Genomic DNA, 5,153 nt, shown 5'->3' on the forward strand with positions numbered 1-5,153 from the left:
AAAAAAAAGAAAGAAAGGATAAATACAAATCCATAATTATAGTTGGAACATTTAACACTCTGCCTTCAGAAACTGATATAACTGGTAGAAAAGAAATAAGTAGGGATATAGAAGACCTAAATAACACTATACTCCAACTGGACCTAACTAATTTTTGGAACACTCAGCCACTGACAGAATGTATATTCTTTTCAAGTACATGTGGAAAATTCGCCAGGATACACCTTATTCTGGGCCATAAAACAAACCTAAATGAATTTAAAAGAACTGAAATCATACAAAGCATGTTCTCTGATCATAACAGAATTAAACTATAAATCATTTAAAGAAAGATACCTGTAAAATCCCCTAAATATTTGGGAAGTAAACAATCATGGATTATAAGGGAAACTAGAAAATATTTTGAACTAAATGAAAATGAAAATTCAACTTATAAAAGTTGTAGGGTGGAGCTAAAGAAGTGCTTAGAGGGAAACTTATAGCATAACAGGATTATATCAAAAGAGAAAGGTTTCCATTTAGTGATACAAATTTCTACTTTAAAAAACTAGAACTTAAAGAGCAAATTAAGGGTGCCTGGGTGGCTCAGTTGGTTAAGCGACTGCCTTCAGCTCAGGTTATGATCCTGGAGTCCTGGGATCGAGTCCCATATCGGGCTCCCTGCTTAGCGAGGGTTCTGCTTCTCCCTCTGACTCTCTTCCCTCTCGTGCTCTCTGTCTCTCATTCTCTCTCTCAAATAAATAAATAAAATCTTTAAAAAAAAAATAAAGAGCATATTAAATCCAAAGTAAGCAGAAGGATACAAAGGAACTAGAATAACTAAAACAATTTTGAAATAGAAGAACAAAGTTGGAGGACTTATACTACCTGATATCAAGATTTACTATAAAGCTCTAGTAACCAAGACAGCATAGTATTCACAAAAGAATAGACATAGAGATTAATGGCATAGAATGGAGAGTCTAGAAATATACCAATTCATTTGTGGCCAATGCTTTTTGGCAAAGGTGCAAAGCAAATTCAATGGAGAAAGGATGGTCTTTTCAACAAGTGGTGCTGGAATGGTTGGGCATTCACATGCAAGAAAATAGACCTCAACTTTTACCTGACATCTTACACAAAAATTAAAATTAAAATGGATTAGTGAACAAAATAAAAAAATTATAAGACTTTTAGAAGAAAACATAGAAAATAATCTTTGTGACCTTATGTTTGGCACAGAAGAAATATTTGTAAAAGAAGATACAAAAATACAGATACAGAAGCAATGTTTATAAAAGAAAAAGGTGGGGCACCTGGGCACCTGAGACTGGGTGGCTCAGTCATCTAGGCATCTGATTGGCTCAGATCATGATCTCAGGGTCTTGGGATTGAGCCCTGCATCAGGCAAACTGCTCAGCAGGGAGTCTGCTTGTCTCTCTCCCTCTTCTTCTGTCCCTCCCCCTGCTTGTGCTCTCTCAAATAAATAAATAAATAAATAAATAAATAAATAAATAAATAAGATCTTAAAAAGATAAATTGCATTTTTTCCAAATTAAAAGTTTTACCTCTGAAAAACACAATGTTAAGAGAATAGAAAGACAAGCCACGGATTGGGAGAAGATATTTACAAATCACATATTTGACATATAAGACTCCCAAGACTCCTGGGGCACCTGGGTGGCACAGTCAAGTGTCTGACTCTTGGTTTCGGCTCAGGCCTCAGGTCTGATCTCAGGGTCCTGAGATCCAGCCCCCTGTTGATTCAGGCTCTGGCTCAGGAAGGAGTCCACTTGGGTTTCTCTCTCCTTCTCCCTCTGCCCCTTCCCCGCCCCCACTCCCCTTCGCCCCCACCTCTAAAATAAATAAGTAAATCTTTTTAAAAAGATTCCTAAGACTCCCAAAAAGAAAAGAAACAACTGAATTAAAAAATAGGCAATTTGAACATTTTACTAAAGAAGATAATAGCAAATAAACACATGAAAAGATGTTCAGCATTGTTCGTTATTAAGGAAATTCTAATTAAAATCACAATGAGTTATCTCTATACACCTATTGGTGTATAGCTAGAAAACAAAATTTTTAAAACCTGACATAACCAAGTGCTAGGGCACTTAGGCATATAGGGCATATAGGGCAACTAGAACTCTTATATGTTGGTAATGGGAATGCAAAATGTTACAACCACAACAGAAAAAGTTTAGCAGTTCCTTATAAAATTAAGTATATAATCCTTAGAATCCACTAATCCCAGTCTCCAGTATTTACCTGAGAAATGAAAAACACGTTTACAAAAAATACATGTATGCAAATAATATACAGCTTAAGTTATACAGATGAATAAAATTATAGGGACATTCCAAATAGTGAATAGATAAATAAATTCTGGTATGTCCATACAATGGCATACTATTCAGGAACCAAAAGGAATAAACTCCTCATACATGCAAATGCATGAATGAATCAGATAAATTATGCCAAATGGAAGAAGCAAGATTCAAAAAACTATATATGATTCCTTTATATGACATTCTGGAAACATCAAAATAATAGAGACAAAACATGTCTGTGATTGCCTGGGGCTGCTGGTTAGATGAGGGGACTTACTGCAGTGGAGTCCAAGGGAACCTTTGGGGTGACGGAAATTGGGGTGATTGGAGTAGTGATTATACAAAGGCATGCATTTGTCAAAACTCCTAGGACTATGCACTTAAAAATGGATGAATTTTCACCTCACACCCATTAAGATGGCCACCATCTAAGATAATAAGTGTTGACAAGGATGTGGATAAATTGAAACCCTTGTGCATTATTGGTGGGAATGTAAGATGCTGCAGCTGCTATGGAAAACAATACAGAGGTCCCTCAAAATATTAAAAATAGAACTACTGGGGCCCCTGGCTGGCTCAGTTGGTTAAGTGACTGACTTGATTCCGGCTCAAGTCATGATCTCAGAATGGTGAGATGAGCCTCATGTGGGGCTCCACTCAGCCCAGAGTCTGCTTGAGATTCTCTATCTCTCCCTCTACCCCTCCCCCTGCTCATGTGTGCTCTCTTTCTAAAAATAAAGAAAATCTTAAAAAAAAAAAAAAGAAATATCATATTATCCAGTAATCCCACTTCTGGGTATGTAAATCCAGAAGAATTGAAAGCAGGATCTCAAAGAGATATTTGTATACCCATGTTCATTGCAGCATTATTCACAATAGCCAACAGGTGGAAGCAACCCAAATGCCCATAAACTGATGAATGTATATAGAAAATGTAATATGAAATATTAATCAGCCTTTTAAAAAGAATGAAATCCTGTTATATGCCACAACATGGACAAACCTTGGACATTATGATAAGTGAAATAAGCCAGTCACAAAAAGGCAAATAATTTATGATTCTATTTATATGAGATATCTAAAGTAGCTAAACTCATAGAAACAAAAAGTAGAAGTGTGGCTGCCAGAAGCTGAGGAGAGGGGTAGGTGGGGAATTGCTTTTCAATGAGTATAGAATTTCAGTTTTGCAAGATGAAAAAAAATCCTAGAGATCTGTTGAATGATAAATACAGTTAACACTACTGAAATGTACATGTAATAATGGTTAAAATTTAAATTTTATGTGTTTTATACAATTTTTTTAAAAGGGGGTAAATCTTACTGCATATAAATTAATATCTCAGCAAATGTAACTTTTTTTTTGAGACTGAAAAATTTCTGAACTTTACAGAAAAAGCAACGACAATCAACGAGCCCAAAACAAACCTGCGAATCCCGTCTCATTCCAGGGCCTTCTCCCCTCTCTTGCTGGCTTTAGGCTCTCTCCACCATCTCACTGCTTCAGGGTCCAGAAGCTCTCCCCCAGGAAGGCAGGTCAGGCAGGACGCCCCTGGTATAAGCCCTTCTGTACAAGGAAAGCAGGAGAAACATGGTCATGGAGAATCGGTCTACTTGGGGCAGGAACACGCGGGAATGATGGCAAATGGGAGGAACTCTGTGGGAGATGCTCCCGCACAACTGTGACAAGATGAAGGTGTCAGTTCTCCCGCTTGTGCGCTGGCCATCCTCCAGGCTGCAGCACCTTCTCCATCAAGTTGAAGCTGACTGGTGCTTTGCTTTCATTCTTCGCAATGGCGAAGGAGCTGAGAAGGTCCAAGTGGCTCAGGTAGGAGCAGGAGCCGCAGTGCTGGTTTACCAGCCCCTCCCACTGGTGGTGTCGGCGTGGCCCCTGCGGGAGCCCTTGGATGCAGGTGCCCCAGCTGGCTGTGGAGGGTGCAAGGGTCGGTCGTCTCGAAGCTTTCCCTCCGCTCCTGGGTCAGAGGCCACAGACAAAGAAGGAGCAGCTCTAGATTTTCACGCGGGAGAGGGGCCATGGCACAGAACCCAACAAACTTAACTTTTTTAAAAAAATGACCAAAAGTCTTCATTTGAAGAATTCTTGTCCTTTGCATTATAACTTTATAACTCTTCATACCAAAAGGTGAAGTCTATGTTTCCAGCTTTTGGATCTAGTCTTAGCCGGGTGACTTGGTTTGGCAATAAAATGTGGCAGGAGTAATGATGTGCCTAGACCTTGTGAAAAGATCCATTGAGCCATATTAAGAATGTTAAGGGTTTATTTGAGTAAAAATTGATTTGAATCAGGCAACACCAGATCAGAAGTGGTTAGGAACACTTCCACGCACAGGAGTATAGGGGAGCCACCGGGGGAGAGGCTTTTTTAGAGAAAAGGAGGAAACAAAGTAAGAAAATTGTTGATTGGCTGTAGCTTAAGGCCTAGTTGGCTATGACTGGTTGTCCTTAGGGAGGGTTTTGATTTCATAACCTTGAGGCGTTTACAGGCTTAGATTTTGGTTTACCTATAGGCCTACCCAGCTTTAGAGCCATCTCAGTCTAATGGGCTCCTTGTTTAATTAATTTAACGGCCTCAAGAAAACTTGCATCCCTGGCTAGAGACAAATGAGGGAGGCCAGGTGAGATCAGAACTGTCCAGGCGAGCCGGAACTGCCTGTCGACCCACAAAATCATGAGCTATGTAAGTATTTGTTGTTTTAAGCCACCAAGTCATGGGGTGGTTTATTAGATACCATGAACAACCAACTGAAAAAAGTTTTTACAGATGAAGTGACATATGAATTGTATTTTGAAGGATGAATAGAAGTTTCTTTTTCTTTTTTATTCTTT

The 5,153-nt window shown here is 38.9% G+C and overlaps 1 pseudogene; it reads right to left on the bottom strand.

Moving 5' to 3' along the window:
* Window positions 1–3,717: 3,717 nt before the first annotated feature.
* Window positions 3,718–4,342, bottom strand: LOC115942271 (splicing factor 3B subunit 5-like; annotated as a pseudogene).
* Between the last annotated feature and the right edge of the window lie 811 nt (window positions 4,343–5,153).

Source organism: Leptonychotes weddellii, chromosome 14 (assembly GCF_054177405.1).
Source record: "Leptonychotes weddellii isolate Sample4059 chromosome 14, ASM5417740v2, whole genome shotgun sequence".
In the NCBI taxonomy this organism is placed as follows: domain Eukaryota; kingdom Metazoa; phylum Chordata; class Mammalia; order Carnivora; family Phocidae; genus Leptonychotes; species Leptonychotes weddellii.